A 22557-nucleotide genomic window follows, 5' to 3' on the forward strand; every position below is an offset into this window, starting at 1 on the left:
CCTTTATCCCTACCTACATGTACAAATTACCTCAACTAACCTGTACCCCCTGTATATAGCCTCATCATTGTTATTTTATTCTGTTACTTTTTATAATTTTTTACTTTAGTTTATTTGTTAAGTATTTTCTTAAACTGCATAGTTGGTTAAGAGCCTGTAAGTAAGCATTTCACTGTATGGTCTACATCTGTTGTATTCGGCACTGTCACACCCAGACCTGAGATATCTCTGTTTTCTTTATATTTTGGTTAGGTCAGGGTGTGACAAGGGTGGATACATTCGTTTTTGTATTGTATAGGGTTTTTGTATGTCTAGGGTTTTGTAGGTCTAGGTATTTGTATGTTTATGTTTATGGTGGCCTGATATGGTTCCCAATCAGAGGCAGCTGTTTATCATTGTCTCTGATTGGGGATCATATATAGGTAGCCATTTCCCTTTTGTGTTTCATGGGATCTTGTTCTATGTTTAGAAGCCTGTTTACACTATTTATATTAGCTTCACGTTTCATTGTTTTGTTAGTTTGTTCAGTGTTCTTTCTTTAATAAAAGTGTGTACGCATACCACGTTGCACCTTGGTCTCCTTCGTACAACGTATGTGACAGGCACATGTGACCAATAAAGTTTGATTTGAATTGATCTATTAACCCTCCTCCTCATTTCTCTCTCAGTACAGCGATTGTTGGATTCAAACAGGAAGCTTGACACATGATGAGGCAAGATCAAGTTCAACACACACACACATATATATTTTACATTTACATCTGAGTTAGGGTCAGTTGCATTTAGATTCAGGTAATTCAGCAGGAGATTCATTCGAATTTCATTTAAAGAACTGGAAAGTACAATTAGGGTGTTTTCAGCTCTTGACATGGGATTGACCCCAAATCTGAAGTACCTAGACAAACATGTAGGCCTACATATATTCTCCCACACACACATTCAATATTGGACTGGTTGAGTGTAAGAGTGTGTATGTGTTACTGTGATTGGGCGCAGCAGGAAGAACAGAGAGGTGAAACCTGAGTGGAGGGGCTCTCTGATAGAGGGGCTGCTATGGCGGGCGGTGAGGGGGGCACTCAGGGAGCAAGTCAGTCAATATTTATTTGTCTTTCTGCACGGTGGACAGAGGAGAATGGGTTCAGAGGTGAAACAGAAAGGTTTGTGACTATGGTGGAGGATGGTCCTTCTTGAAAAACTATATGGCCAAAATGTGAGAACAGAAATACTACCCATGCCGTATAGAGGAACAGTATCAGGTCACTAACAGTTAAAATAATGTTTTCATTGAGGGTGAATTGTAATGTGCCAGCAACTTTGAGTAGAAAAGCATTTATTGACACTGACAGAGAAAGAAGAAAAATCTGAAAGGATACATTTTCTCTAAATCTATCAGTTTTAATTTCTCTCAAGTGCTTCAGAAATAAGTGGTAAAAACAACCCTATGGTCAATGTCCGCGTCCCATGGAAATCCAATTAGGATAATTTAAATATCCCAAAAATCGGTCTTTTCACAAAACCATCTGCAGCGTCCAAACGGTTTGGCCTAAAACTATTACGAAAGACGAGACTCCGGGGTGTTCTCTGTTTTGCTCTATGATCCCCACAAGCTTATTGGGACTCGTCTGATTTAGAGTTAGAGGTTAGGGAAAGTAGGTTTTGGATCGGAATCAATGAATTGGTCCCCACAAGGATAGCTATACAAAACTGTGTGTGCATCAGCTGAGAAACTGTGGCATCTGTGGCTTCAGTCTCAAGGACAGCAGTTCCTCCTCTTGTCTTCGTCATTGAACAAAGAGGAGTGAGAATGGGAGAGGAGGAGATAGGAGGACAGAGAAGACAGATAGGGAGAGATTGAGGAGAGGAGAGGGAGGAAGAGAGAAGGGCATAGTGACATAGCGATGGGTTCCTCCACAACTATAATCTGCATCTTTTATAATGATTACCCAGAGATGGTACTGGTTCCCACCATACTGGAATCAGAGAGAGAGAGAGAGAGACAAAGAGATAAAGGGTGAGGGGAGAGAGAGAGAGTGGTCGAGAGAGTTATGGAAAAAAAAGGGAGAGTTCACCTGCACCCAGATTTCTGACCTCCCTTGACCCACCTACATCTGCTCATGCTCACTGGTTTCTATTCAAGCCCAGACTAGCCCCATGCCATGCACTAAGCTACAGTATATACCTCCCAAATGTTATTATGCTTTTCACACTAACTTCTGCACTTTTTGTCCCGCTTTACATACACTCACAGACATGTACGCACACACACACACACACACACACACACACACACACACACAACCCACTAGAACCAACCAGACATCTCACCCTGCTGTACCTCCACCGTTAGAATGGCCTTTAGACTGCATTTGTTTCCAACTAAAGCCTGTCTTGGCTTACATGCAACGAGAGAAGGCCCTCCTCTACACTCCTCTGGTCCACTTCTCTTGTTATTTCATGCTGTTTTTATAATTTAGGCTGGGGGGGGTGGGGGGATGGATGGGGATGAGGATGGGGAGCGTGGCACTGATAAAGAAACTAATACCCTGGCACTGGGGGGGTCAGAGATCAAGCTGGGTGAACTGGGTGGTTAGGGGGGGGGTGAGGTGTTGTGAAGTAGGGTTGTGGGAGGCAGGTGGGCTTGTGGTGCCACATACTGGACTTTTAAGGGGAAGAAAGAAGAGAGGAGGGAGAAAGATTGAGTAAAAAGATAGAGGTAGGAAAGGTGCTCCTGAGTTGGGGGCTACACTGGACCGGGGCCTCATTGCGTGCCACATCATCCTGGACTTTTGAGGGACAAGAAGAAAGCAAGCAAAAGAGGGGAGGGAATGCTCTCTCTGGTCAGTGACAGTAATCAGAGCTAGTGTCCCACAGGAACAGGAAGTCCAATGGGATCCAGCTACTGATCCGCCCCAGCACTCGGAAGCCTCCACTACACCCTGTCCCACACGCACACGCACACACACACACACACACACACACACACACACACACACACACACACACACACCCCTCCCAACTCCCACCACACACACCCGGCTCCAAATTAGCCTGGTGATTGAGCCGGCCACTAATTTTAGCCACAGACGCCCCGTTCCCTCCGAGCGGCCTTTGCATCCTGGCTTTGAATCAGAATTGTCGGAAGAAGAGGTGATCAATCGCTGTCATCCCTGCCACAACAGAAAAAGGACAAATGCAGAGCGCAGGGGGAGGCTGGGGAATGTTGTGGAAGTGGGGTAACGCCAGATCCTGACATCTGTTGTTGTTTTTATTATTGTCAGGTAGAGAGATTTTATATTTGCGTGTGTGTGTGTGTGTGTGTGTGTGTGTGTGTGTGTGTGTGTCAGCTGAGAAACAGGGGCATCTCTGTGGCTATGAAAAATGTGTGTGAGTGAGAAACAGACAGAGAGAGAGCGAGAAAGAGAGATGTACTTTGTGTTCCCTAGTCTGATGACTCTATGATGGTGAAGAGCAGAGAGGAGGTATACATTGACAACTGACACACTGATAACACCATACAAACACTGTCAACTGACACACTGATAACACCATACCAACACTGACAACTGACACACTGATAACAACATACAAGCACTGACAACTGACACACTGATAACACCATACAAACACTGTCTACTAACACACACTGATAACACCATACAAACACTGTCAACTGACACACACTGATAAAACCATACAAACACTGTCAACTGACACAATGATAACACCATACAAACACTGTCAACTGACACACTGATAACACCATACAAACACTGTCAACTGACACACTGATAACACCATACAAACACTGTCACCTGACACAATGATAACACCATACAAACACTGGCAACTGACACAAACTGATAACACCATACAAACACTGTCAACTGACACAAACTGATAACATCATACAAACACTGTCAACGGTCACAATGATAACACCATACAAACACTGGCAACTGACACACTGATAACACCATACAAACACTGTCAACAAACAAACACTAATAACACCATACAAACACTGTCAACTGACACACACTGGTAACACCATACAAACACTGTCAACTGACACACACTGATATCACCATACAAACACTGTCAACTGACACAATAATAACACCATACAAACACTGTCAACTGTCACAATGATAACAACATGCAAACACTGTCAACTGACACACACTGATAACACCATACAAACACTGTCAACTGACACACACTGATAACACCATGCAAACACTGTCAACTGACACACACTGATAACACCATACAAACACTGTCAACTGACACACACTGATAACACCATACCAACACTGTCAACTGACACACACTGATAACACCATGCAAACACTGTCAACTGACACACACTGATAACACCATACAAACACTGTCAACTGACACACACTGATAACACCATACAAACACTGTCAACTGACACACTGATATCACCATACAAACACTGTCAACTGACACACACTGGTAACACCATACAAACACTGTCAACTGACACACACTGATATCACCATACAAACACTGTCACCTGACACACACTGATAACACCATACAAACACTGTCAACTGACACACTGATAACCCCACACCAACACTGTCAACTGACACACTGATAACACAATGCAAACACTGTCAACTGACACACACTGATATCACCATACAAACACTGTCAACTGACACACACTGATATCACCATACAAACACTGTCAACTGACACAAACTGATAACATCATACAAACACTGTCAACGGTCACAATGATAACACCATACAAACACTGGCAACTGACACACTGATAACACCATACAAACACTGTCAACAAACAAACACTAATAACACCATACAAACACTGTCAACTGACACACACTGGTAACACCATACAAACACTGTCAACTGACACACACTGATATCACCATACAAACACTGTCAACTGACACAATAATAACACCATACAAACACTGTCAACTGTCACAATGATAACAACATGCAAACACTGTCAACTGACACACACTGATAACACCATACAAACACTGTCAACTGACACACACTGATAACACCATGCAAACACTGTCAACTGACACACACTGATAACACCATACAAACACTGTCAACTGACACACACTGATAACACCATACCAACACTGTCAACTGACACACACTGATAACACCATGCAAACACTGTCAACTGACACACACTGATAACACCATACAAACACTGTCAACTGACACACACTGATAACACCATACAAACACTGTCAACTGACACACTGATATCACCATACAAACACTGTCAACTGACACACACTGGTAACACCATACAAACACTGTCAACTGACACACACTGATATCACCATACAAACACTGTCACCTGACACACACTGATAACACCATACAAACACTGTCAACTGACACACTGATAACCCCACACCAACACTGTCAACTGACACACTGATAACACAATGCAAACACTGTCAACTGACACACACTGATATCACCATACAAACACTGTCAACTGACACACACTGATATCACCATACAAACACTGTCAACTGACACACACTGATAACACCATATAAACACTGTCAACTGACACACTGATAACACCATGCAATCACTGTCAACTGACACACACTGATAACACCATACAAACACTGTCAACTGACACACACTGATAACACCATACAAGCACTGACAACTAACACACTGATAACACCATACAAACACTGTCAACTGACACACTGATAACACCATACAAACACTGTCTACTAACACACACTGATAACACCATACAAACACTGTCAACTGACACACACTCATAGAACCATACAAACACTGTCAACTGACACATTGATAACACCATACAAACACCGTCAACTGACACACTGATAACATCATACAAACACTGTCAACTGACACACTGATAACACCATACAAACACTGTCACCTGACACAATGATCACACCATACAAACACTGGCAACTGACACAAACTGATAACACCATACAAACACTGTCAACTGACACACTGATAACATCATACAAACACTGTCAACGGTCACAATGATAACACCATACAAACACTGGCAACTGACACACTGAAAACACCATACAAACACTGTCTACTAACAAACACTAATAACACCATACAAACACTGTCAACTGACACACTGGTAACACCATACAAACACTGTCAACTGACTCACACTGATATCACCATACAAACACTGTCAACTGACACAATAATAACACCATACAAACACTGTCAACTGTCACAATGATAACAACATGCAAACACTGTCAACTGACACACACTGATAACACCATACAAACACTGTCAACTGACACACACTGATAACACCATCTAAACACTGTCAACTGACACACACTGATAACACCATACAAACACTGTCAACTGACACACACTGATAACACCATACCAACACTGTCAACTGACACACACTGATAACACCATACAAACACTGTCAACTGACACACACTGATATCACCATACAAACACTGTCAACTGACACACACTGATAACACCATACAAACACTGTCAACTGACACACACTGATATCACCATACAAACACTGTCAACTGACACACACTGGTAACACCATACGAACACTGTCAACTGACACACACTGATATCACCATAAAAACACTGTCAACTGACACACACTGATAACACCATGCAAACACTGTCAACTGACATACACTGATAACACAATACAAACACTGTCAACTGACACACACTGAGAACACCATACAAACACTGTCTACTGACACACTGATAACACCATACAAACACTGTCAACTGACACACACTGATAACACCATACAAACACTGTCAACTGACACACTGATAACACCATACAAACACTGTCAACTGACACACTGATAACACCATACAAACACTGTCACCTGACACAATGATAACACCATACAAACACTGGCAACTGACACAAACTGATAACACCATACAAACACTGTCAACTGACACACTGATAACATTATACAAACACTGTCAACGGTCACAATCATAACACCATGCAAACACTGGCAACTGACACACTGATAACACCATACAAACACGGTCTACTAACAAACACTAATAACACCATACAAACACTGTCAACTGACACACACTGGTAACACCATACAAACACTGTCAACTGACACACACTGATATCACCATACAAACACTGTCAACTGACACAATAATAACACCATACAAACACTGTCAACTGTCACAATGATAACAACATGCAAACACTGTCAACTGACACACACTGATAACACCAAGCAAACACTGTCAACTGACACACACTGATAACACCATACAAACACTGTCAACTGACACACACTGATAACACCATACCAACACTGTCAACTGACACACACTGATAACACCATGCAAACACTGTCAACTGACACACACTGATAACACCATACAAACACTGTCAACTGACACACACTGATAACACCATACAAACACTGTCAACTGACACACACTGATATCACCATACAAACACTGTCAACTGACACACACTGGTAACACCATACAAACACTGTCAACTGACACACACTGATATCACCATACAAACACTGTCACCTGACACACACTGATAACACCATACAAACACTGTCAACTGACACACTGATAACCCCACACCAACACTGTCAACTGACACACTGATAACACAATGCAAACACTGTCAACTGACACACACTGATATCACAATACAAACACTGTCAACTGACACACACTGATATCACCATACAAACACTGTCAACTGACACACACTGATAACACCATACAAACACTGTCAACTGACACACTGATAACACCATGCAATCACTGTCAACTGACACACACTGATAACACCATACAAACACTGTCAACTGACACACACTGATAACACCATACAAGCACTGACAACTGACACACTGATAACACCATACAAACACTGTCAACTGACACACTGATAACACCATACAAACACTGTCTACTAACACACACTGATAACACCATACAAACACTGTCAACTGACACACACTGATAACACCATATAAACACTGTCAACTGACACACTGATAACACCATGCAATCACTGTCAACTGACACACACTGATAACACCATACAAACACTGTCAACTGACACACACTGATAACACCATACAAGCACTGACAACTAACACACTGATAACACCATACAAACACTGTCAACTGACACACTGATAACACCATACAAACACTGTCTACTAACACACACTGATAACACCATACAAACACTGTCAACTGACACACACTCATAGAACCATACAAACACTGTCAACTGACACATTGATAACACCATACAAACACCGTCAACTGACACACTGATAACATCATACAAACACTGTCAACTGACACACTGATAACACCATACAAACACTGTCACCTGACACAATGATCACACCATACAAACACTGGCAACTGACACAAACTGATAACACCATACAAACACTGTCAACTGACACACTGATAACATCATACAAACACTGTCAACGGTCACAATGATAACACCATACAAACACTGGCAACTGACACACTGAAAACACCATACAAACACTGTCTACTAACAAACACTAATAACACCATACAAACACTGTCAACTGACACACTGGTAACACCATACAAACACTGTCAACTGACTCACACTGATATCACCATACAAACACTGTCAACTGACACAATAATAACACCATACAAACACTGTCAACTGTCACAATGATAACAACATGCAAACACTGTCAACTGACACACACTGATAACACCATACAAACACTGTCAACTGACACACACTGATAACACCATCTAAACACTGTCAACTGACACACACTGATAACACCATACAAACACTGTCAACTGACACACACTGATAACACCATACCAACACTGTCAACTGACACACACTGATAACACCATACAAACACTGTCAACTGACACACACTGATATCACCATACAAACACTGTCAACTGACACACACTGATAACACCATACAAACACTGTCAACTGACACACACTGATATCACCATACAAACACTGTCAACTGACACACACTGGTAACACCATACGAACACTGTCAACTGACACACACTGATATCACCATAAAAACACTGTCAACTGACACACACTGATAACACCATGCAAACACTGTCAACTGACATACACTGATAACACAATACAAACACTGTCAACTGACACACACTGAGAACACCATACAAACACTGTCTACTGACACACTGATAACACCATACAAACACTGTCAACTGACACACACTGATAACACCATACAAACACTGTCAACTGACACACTGATAACACCATACAAACACTGTCAACTGACACACTGATAACACCATACAAACACTGTCACCTGACACAATGATAACACCATACAAACACTGGCAACTGACACAAACTGATAACACCATACAAACACTGTCAACTGACACACTGATAACATTATACAAACACTGTCAACGGTCACAATCATAACACCATGCAAACACTGGCAACTGACACACTGATAACACCATACAAACACGGTCTACTAACAAACACTAATAACACCATACAAACACTGTCAACTGACACACACTGGTAACACCATACAAACACTGTCAACTGACACACACTGATATCACCATACAAACACTGTCAACTGACACAATAATAACACCATACAAACACTGTCAACTGTCACAATGATAACAACATGCAAACACTGTCAACTGACACACACTGATAACACCAAGCAAACACTGTCAACTGACACACACTGATAACACCATACAAACACTGTCAACTGACACACACTGATAACACCATACCAACACTGTCAACTGACACACACTGATAACACCATGCAAACACTGTCAACTGACACACACTGATAACACCATACAAACACTGTCAACTGACACACACTGATAACACCATACAAACACTGTCAACTGACACACACTGATATCACCATACAAACACTGTCAACTGACACACACTGGTAACACCATACAAACACTGTCAACTGACACACACTGATATCACCATACAAACACTGTCACCTGACACACACTGATAACACCATACAAACACTGTCAACTGACACACTGATAACCCCACACCAACACTGTCAACTGACACACTGATAACACAATGCAAACACTGTCAACTGACACACACTGATATCACAATACAAACACTGTCAACTGACACACACTGATATCACCATACAAACACTGTCAACTGACACACTGATAACACCATACAAACACTGTCAACTGACACACTGATAACACCATGCAATCACTGTCAACTGACACACACTGATAACACCATACAAACACTGTCAACTGACACACACTGATAACACCATACAAGCACTGACAACTGACACACTGATAACACCATACAAACACTGTCAACTGACACACTGATAACACCATACAAACACTGTCTACTAACACACACTGATAACACCATACAAACACTGTCAACTGACACACACTCATAGAACCATACAAACACTGTCAACTGACACATTGATAACACCATACAAACACCGTCAACTGACACACTGATAACATCATACAAACACTGTCAACTGACACACTGATAACACCATACAAACACTGTCAACTGACACACTGATAACATCATACAAACACTGTCAACGGTCACAATGATAACACCATACAAACACTGGCAACTGACACACTGAAAACACCATACAAACACTGTCTACTAACAAACACTAATAACACCATACAAACACTGTCAACTGACACACACTGGTAACACCATACAAACACTGTCAACTGACTCACACTGATATCACCATAAAAACACTGTCAACTGACACAATAATAACACCATACAAACACTGTCAACTGTCACAATGATAACAACATGCAAACACTGTCAACTGACACACACTGATAACACCATACAAACACTGTCAACTGACACACACTGATAACACCATGCAAACACTGTCAACTGACACACACTGATAACACCATACAAACACTGTCAACTGACACACACTGATAACACCATACCAACACTGTCAACTGACACACACTGATAACACCATACAAACACTGTCAACTGACACACACTGATATCACCATACAAACACTGTCAACTGACACACACTGATAACACCATACAAACACTGTCAACTGACACACACTGATATCACCATACAAACACTGTCAACTGACACACACTGGTAACACCATACGAACACTGTCAACTGACACACACTGATATCACCATACAAACACTGTCAACTGACACACACTGATAACACCATGCAAACACTGTCAACTGACACACACTGATAACACAATACAAACACTGTCAACTGACACACACTGATAACACCATACAAACACTGTCTACTGACACACTGATAACACCATACAAACACTGTCAACTGACACACACTGATAACACCATACAAACACTGTCTACTGACACACTGATAACACCATACAAACACTGTCAACTGACACACACTGATAACACCATACAAACACTGTCAACTGACACACACTGATAACACCATACAAACACTGTCAACTGACACACCGATAACACCATACAAACACTGTCAACTGTCACACTGATAACACCATACAAACACTGTCAACTGACACACACTGATAACACCATACAAACACTGTCAACTGACACACTGATAACACCATACAAACACTGTCAACTGTCACAATGATAACACCATACAAACACTGTCTACTGAAACACTGATAACACCATACAAACACTGTCAACTGACACACACTGGTAACACCATACAAACACTGTCTACTAACAAACACTAATAACACAATACAAACACTGTAAACTGACACACTGATAACACCATACAAACACTGTCAACTGACACACACTGAAATCACCATACAAACACTGTCAACTGACACAATGATAACACCATACAAACACTGTCAACTGTCACAATGATAACAACATGCAAACACTGTCAACTGACACACACTGATAACACCATACAAACACTGTCAACTGACACACACTGATAACACCAAACAAACACTGTCAACTGACACACACTGATAACACCATACAAAAACTGTCAACTGACACACACTGATAACACCATACAAACACTGTCAACTGACACATTGATAACACCATACAAACACTGTCAACTGTCACAATGATAACACCATACAAACACTGTCAACTGACACACTGATAACACCATACAAACACTGTCTACTAACAAACACTAATAACACCATACAAACACTGTCAACTGACACACGCTGGTAACACCATACAATCACTGTCAACTGACACACACTGATATCACCATACAAACACTGTCAACTGACACACACTGATAACACCATACAAACACTGTCAACTGACACACTGATAACCCCACACCAACACTGTCAACTGACACACTGATAACACAATGCAAACACTGTCAACTGACACACACTGATATCACAATACAAACACTGACAACTGACACACACTGATATCACCATACAAACACTGTCAACTGACACACACTGATAACACCATACAAACACTGTCAACTGACACAATGATAACACCATACAAACACTGTCAACTGACACACCGATAACACCATACAAACACTGTCAACTGACACACACTGATAACACCATACAAACACTGTCAACTGACACACACTGATAACACCATACAAACACTGTCAACTGACACACTGATGACACCATACCAACACTGTCAACTGACACACACTGATAACACCATACAAACACTGTCAACTGACACACTGATAACACCATACCAACACTGTCAGCTGACACAATGATAACACCATACAAACACTGTCAACTGACACAATGATAACACCATAGAAACATTGTCAACTGACACACACTGATATCACCATACAAACACTGTCAACTGACAAACACTGATAACACCAGACAATCACTGTCAACTGACACATACTGATAACACCATACAAACACTGTCAACTGACACACTGATAACATCATACAAACACTGTCAACTGACACACACTGATATCACCATACAAACACTGTCAACTGACACATACTGATAACACCATACAAACACTGTCAACTGTCACAATGATAACACCATACAAACACTGTCAACTGACACACTGATAACACCATACAAACACTGTCTACTAACAAACACTAATAACACCATACAAACACTGTCAACTGACACACACTGGTAACACCATACAATCACTGTCAACTGACACACACTGATATCACCATACAAACACTGTCAACTGACACACACTGATAACACCATACAAACACTGTCAACTGACACACTGATAACCCCACACCAACACTGTCAACTGACACACTGATAACACAATGCAAACACTGTCAACTGACACACACTGATATCACAATACAAACACTGACAACTGACACACACTGATATCACCATACAAACACTGTCAACTGACACACACTGATAACACCATACAAACACTGTCAACTGACACAATGATAACACCATGCAATCACTGTCAACTGACACACACTGATAACACCATACAAACACTGTCAACTGACACACACTGATAACACCATACAAACACTGTCAACTGACACACTGATGACACCATACCAACACTGTCAACTGACACACACTGATAACACCATACAAACACTGTCAACTGACACACTGATAACACCATACCAACACTGTCAGCTGACACAATGATAACACCATACAAACACTGTCAACTGACACAATGATAACACCATAGAAACATTGTCAACTGACACACACTGATATCACCATACAAACACTGTCAACTGACAAACACTGATAACACCAGACAATCACTGTCAACTGACACATACTGATAACACCATACAAACACTGTCAACTGACACACTGATAACATCATACAAACACTGTCAACTGACACACACTGATATCACCATACAAACACTGTCAACTGACACATACTGATAACACCATACAAACACTGTCAACTGACACACACTGATATCACCATGCAAACACCGTCAACTGACACACACTGATATCACCATACAAACACTGTCAACTGACACACACTGATAAGACCATACAAACACTGTCAACTGACACAATGATAACACCATACAAACACTGTCAACTGACACAATGATAAAACCATAGAAACATTGTCAACTGACACACACTGATAACACCATACAAACACTGTCAACTGACACACACTGATAACACCAGACAATCACTGTCAACTGACACATACTGATAACACCATACAAACACTGTCAACTGACACACTGATAACATCATACAAACACTGTCAACTGACACACACTGATATAACCATACAAACACTGTCAACTGACACATACTTATAACACCATACAAACACTGTCAACTGACACACACTGATATCGCCATACAAACACCGTCAACTGACACACACTGATAACACCATACCAACACTGTCAACTGACACACACTGATAACACCATACAAACACTGTCAACTGACACACACTGATATCACCATACAAATACTGTCAACTGACACACACTGATAACACCATACAAACACTGTCAACTGACACACACTGATAACACCATACAAACACTGTCAACTGACAAACTGATAACACCATGCAAACACTGTCAACTGACACACACTGATATCACCATACAAACACTGTAAACTGACACATACTGATAACACCATACAAACACTGTCAACTGACACACACTGATATCACCATACAAATACTGTCAACTGACACACACTGATAACACCATACAAACACTGTCAACTGACACACACTGATATCACCATACAAACACTGTCAACTGACACACACTGGTAACACCATACGAACACTGTCAACTGACACACACTGATAACACCATACAAACACTGTCAACTGACAAACTGATAACACCATGCAAACACTGTCAACTGACACACACTGATATCACCATACAAACACTGTAAACTGACACATACTGATAACACCATACAAACACTGTCAACTGACACACACTGATAACACCATACAAACACTGTCAACTGACACACACTGATATCACCATACAAACACTGTCAACTGACACACACTGATAACACCATACAAACACTGTCAAGTGACACAATGATAACACCATACAAACACTGTCAACTGACACAATGATAACACCATGCAACCACTGTCAACTGACACACACTGATATCACCATACAAACACTGTCAACTGACACACACTGATATCACCATACAAACACTGTCAACTGACACACACTGATAACACCATACAAACACTGTCAACTGACACACACTGATATCACCATACAAACACCGTCAACTGACACATACTGATAACACCATACAAACACTGTCAACTGACACACACTGATAACACCATACAAACACTGTCAACTGACACACTGATAACACCATACAAACACTGTCAACTGACACACACTGATATCACCATACAAACACCGTCAACTGACACATACTGATAACACCATACAAACACTGTCAACTGACACACACTGATAACACCATACAAACACTGTCAACTGACACACTGATAACACCATACAAACACTGTCAACTGACACACACTCATAACACCATACAAACACTGTCAACAGATACACACTGATAACACCATACAAACACTGTCAACTGACACACACTGATATCACCATGGAAACATTGTCAACTTACACACACTGATATCACCATACAAACACCGTCAACTGACACACACTGATAACACCATACAAACACTGTCAACTGTCACACTGATAACACCATACAAACACTGTCAACTGACACGCACTCATAACACCATACAAACACTGTCAACAGATACACACTGATAACACCATACAAACACTGTCAACTGACACACACTGATATCACCATAGAAACATTGTCAACTTACACACACTGATATCACCATACAAACACTGTCAACTGACACACACTGATATCACCATACAAACACTGCCAACTGACACACTGATGGCACCATACCAACACTATCAACTGACACACACTGATAACACCATACAAACACTGTCAACTGACACACACTGATAACACCATACAAACACTGTCAACTGACACACTGATATCACCATACAAACACTGTCAACTGACACACTGATGACACCATACCAACACTGTCAACTGACACACACTGATAACACCATACAAACACTGTCTACTAACACACACTGATAACACCATACAAACACTGTCAACTGACACACACTCATAGAACCATACAAACACTGTCAACTGACACATTGATAACACCATACAAACACCGTCAACTGACACACTGATAACATCATACAAACACTGTCAACTGACACACTGATAACACCATACAAACACTGTCACCTGACACAATGATCACACCATACAAACACTGGCAACTGACACAAACTGATAACACCATACAAACACTGTCAACTGACACACTGATAACATCATACAAACACTGTCAACGGTCACAATGATAACACCATACAAACACTGGCAACTGACACACTGAAAACACCATACAAACACTGTCTACTAACAAACACTAATAAAACCATACAAACACTGTCAACTGACACACTGGTAACACCATACAAACACTGTCAACTGACTCACACTGATATCACCATACAAACACTGTCAACTGACACACTGATAACACCATACAAACACTGTCACCTGACACAATGATAACACCATACAAACACTGGCAACTGACACAAACTGATAACACCATACAAACACTGTCAACTGACACACTGATAACATTATACAAACACTGTCAACGGTCACAATGATAACACCATGCAAACACTGGCAACTGACACACTGATAACACCATACAAACACGGTCTACTAACAAACACTAATAACACCATACAAACACTGTCAACTGACACACACTGGTAACACCATACAAACACTGTCAACTGACACACACTGATATCACCATACAAACACTGTCAACTGACACAATAATAACACCATACAAACACTGTCAACTGTCACAATGATAACAACATGCAAACACTGTCAACTGACACACACTGATAACACCAAGCAAACACTGTCAACTGACACACACTGATAACACCATACAAACACTGTCAACTGACACACACTGATAACACCATACCAACACTGTCAACTGACACACACTGATAACACCATGCAAACACTGTCAACTGACACACACTGATAACACCATACAAACACTGTCAACTGACACACACTGATAACACCATACAAACACTGTCAACTGACACACACTGATATCACCATACAAACACTGTCAACTGACACACACTGGTAACACCATACAAACACTGTCAACTGACACACACTGATATCACCATACAAACACTGTCACCTGACACACACTGATAACACCATACAAACACTGTCAACTGACACACTGATAACCCCACACCAACACTGTCAACTGACACACTGATAACACAATGCAAACACTGTCAACTGACACACACTGATATCACAATACAAACACTGTCAACTGACACACACTGATATCACCATACAAACACTGTCAACTGACACACACTGATAACACCATACAAACACTGTCAACTGACACACTGATAACACCATGCAATCACTGTCAACTGACACACACTGATAACACCATACAAACACTGTCAACTGACACACACTGATAACACCATACAAGCACTGACAACTGACACACTGATAACAACATAGAAACACTGTCAACTGACACACTGATAACACCATACAAACACTGTCTACTAACACACACTGATAACACCATACAAACACTGTCAACTGACACACACTCATAGAACCATACAAACACTGTCAACTGACACATTGATAACACCATACAAACACCGTCAACTGACACACTGATAACATCATACAAACACTGTCAACTGACACACTGATAACACCATACACACACTGTCACCTGACACAATGATCACACCATACAAACACTGGCAACTGACACAAACTGATAACACCATACAAACACTGTCAACTGACACACTGATAACATCATACAAACACTGTCAACGGTCACAATGATAACACCATACAAACACTGGCAACTGACACACTGAAAACACCATACAAACACTGTCTACTAACAAACACTAATAACACCATACAAACACTGTCAACTGACACACACTGGTAACACCATACAAACACTGTCAACTGACTCACACTGATATCACCATACAAACACTGTCAACTGACACAATAATAACACCATACAAACACTGTCAACTGTCACAATGATAACAACATGCAAACACTGTCAACTGACACACACTGATAACACCATACAAACACTGTCAACTGACACACACTGATAACACCATGCAAACACTGTCAACTGACACACACTGATAACACCATACAAACACTGTCAACTGACACACACTGATAACACCATACCAACACTGTCAACTGACACACACTGATAACACCATACAAACACTGTCAACTGACACACACTGATATCACCATACAAACACTGTCAACTGACACACACTGATAACACCATACAAACACTGTCAACTGACACACACTGATATCACCATACAAACACTGTCAACTGACACACACTGGTAACACCATACGAACACTGTCAACTGACACACACTGATATCACCATACAAATACTGTCAACTGACACACACTGATAACACCATACAAACACTGTCAACTGACACACACTGATATCACCATACAAACACTGTCAACTGACACACACTGGTAACACCATACGAACACTGTCAACTGACACACACTGATAACACCATACAAACACTGTCAACTGACAAACTGATAACACCATGCAAACACTGTCAACTGACACACACTGATATCACCATACAAACACTGTAAACTGACACATACTGATAACACCATACAAACACTGTCAACTGACACACACTGATAACACCATACAAACACTGTCAACTGACACACACTGATATCACCATACAAACACTGTCAACTGACACACACTGATAACACCATACAAACACTGTCAAGTGACACAATGATAACACCATACAAACACTGTCAACTGACACAATGATAACACCATGCAACCACTGTCAACTGACACACACTGATATCACCATACAAACACTGTCAACTGACACACACTGATATCACCATACAAACACTGTCAACTGACACACTGATAACACCATACAAACACTGTCAACTGACACACACTGATATCACCATACAAACACCGTCAACTGACACATACTGATAACACCATACAAACACTGTCAACTGACACACACTGATAACACCATACAAACACTGTCAACTGACACACTGATAACACCATACAAACACTGTCAACTGACACACACTAATAACACCATACAAACACTGTCAACAGATACACACTGATAACACCATACAAACACTGTCAACTGACACACACTGATATCACCATAGAAACATTGTCAACTTACACACACTGATATCACCATACAAACACCGTCAACTGACACACACTGATAACACCATACAAACACTGTCAACTGTCACATTGATAACACCATACAAACACTGTCAACTGACACGCACTCATAACACCATACAAACACTGTCAACAGATACACACTGATAACACCATACAAACACTGTCAACTGACACACACTGATATCACCATAGAAACATTGTCAACTTACACACACTGATATCACCATACAAACACTGTCAACTGACACACACTGATATCACCATACAAACACTGCCAACTGACACACTGATGGCACCATACCAACACTATCAACTGACACACACTGATAACACCATACAAACACTGTCAACTGACACACACTGATAACACCATACAAACACTGTCAACTGACACACTGATATCACCATACAAACACTGTCAACTGACACACTGATGACACCATACCAACACTGTCAACTGACACACACTGATAACACCATACAAACACTGTCTACTAACACACACTGATAACACCATACAAACACTGTCAACTGACACACACTCATAGAACCATACAAACACTGTCAACTGACACATTGATAACACCATACAAACACCGTCAACTGACACACTGATAACATCATACAAACACTGTCAACTGACACACTGATAACACCATACAAACACTGTCACCTGACACAATGATCACACCATACAAACACTGGCAACTGACACAAACTGATAACACCATACAAACACTGTCAACTGACACACTGATAACATCATACAAACACTGTCAACGGTCACAATGATAACACCATACAAACACTGGCAACTGACACACTGAAAACACCATACAAACACTGTCTACTAACAAACACTAATAAAACCATACAAACACTGTCAACTGACACACTGGTAACACCATACAAACACTGTCAACTGACTCACACTGATATCACCATACAAACACTGTCAACTGACACACTGATAACACCATACAAACACTGTCACCTGACACAATGATAACACCATACAAACACTGGCAACTGACACAAACTGATAACACCATACAAACACTGTCAACTGACACACTGATAACATTATACAAACACTGTCAACGGTCACAATGATAACACCATGCAAACACTGGCAACTGACACACTGATAACACCATACAAACACGGTCTACTAACAAACACTAATAACACCATACAAACACTGTCAACTGACACACACTGGTAACACCATACAAACACTGTCAACTGACACACACTGATATCACCATACAAACACTGTCAACTGACACAATAATAACACCATACAAACACTGTCAACTGTCACAATGATAACAACATGCAAACACTGTCAACTGACACACACTGATAACACCAAGCAAACACTGTCAACTGACACACACTGATAACACCATACAAACACTGTCAACTGACACACACTGATAACACCATACCAACACTGTCAACTGACACACACTGATAACACCATGCAAACACTGTCAACTGACACACACTGATAACACCATACAAACACTGTCAACTGACACACACTGATAACACCATACAAACACTGTCAACTGACACACACTGATATCACCATACAAACACTGTCAACTGACACACACTGGTAACACCATACAAACACTGTCAACTGACACACACTGATATCACCATACAAACACTGTCACCTGACACACACTGATAACACCATACAAACACTGTCAACTGACACACTGATAACCCCACACCAACACTGTCAACTGACACACTGATAACACAATGCAAACACTGTCAACTGACACACACTGATATCACAATACAAACACTGTCAACTGACACACACTGATATCACCATACAAACACTGTCAACTGACACACACTGATAACACCATACAAACACTGTCAACTGACACACTGATAACACCATGCAATCACTGTCAACTGACACACACTGATAACACCATACAAACACTGTCAACTGACACACACTGATAACACCATACAAGCACTGACAACTGACACACTGATAACACCATACAAACACTGTCAACTGACACACTGATAACACCATACAAACACTGTCTACTAACACACACTGATAACACCATACAAACACTGTCAACTGACACACACTCATAGAACCATACAAACACTGTCAACTGACACATTGATAACACCATACAAATACCGTCAACTGACACACTGATAACATCATACAAACACTGTCAACTGACACACTGATAACACCATACACACACTGTCACCTGACACAATGATCACACCATACAAACACTGGCAACTGACACAAACTGATAACACCATACAAACACTGTCAACTGACACACTGATAACATCATACAAACACTGTCAACGGTCACAATGATAACACCATACAAACACTGGCAACTGACACACTGAAAACACCATACAAACACTGTCTACTAACAAACACTAATAACACCATACAAACACTGTCAACTGACACACACTGGTAACACCATACAAACACTGTCAACTGACTCACACTGATATCACCATACAAACACTGTCAACTGACACAATAATAACACCATACAAACACTGTCAACTGTCACAATGATAACAACATGCAAACACTGTCAACTGACACACACTGATAACACCATACAAACACTGTCAACTGACACACACTGATAACACCATGCAAACACTGTCAACTGACACACACTGATAACACCATACAAACACTGTCAACTGACACACACTGATAACACCATACCAACACTGTCAACTGACACACACTGATAACACCATACAAACACTGTCAACTGACACACACTGATATCACCATACAAACACTGTCAACTGACACACACTGATAACACCATACAAACACTGTCAACTGACACACACTGATATCACCATACAAACACTG

Source organism: Oncorhynchus mykiss, chromosome 24 (assembly GCF_057628025.1).
Source record: "Oncorhynchus mykiss isolate SJ-2025 chromosome 24, ASM5762802v1, whole genome shotgun sequence".
Taxonomy (NCBI): domain Eukaryota; kingdom Metazoa; phylum Chordata; class Actinopteri; order Salmoniformes; family Salmonidae; genus Oncorhynchus; species Oncorhynchus mykiss.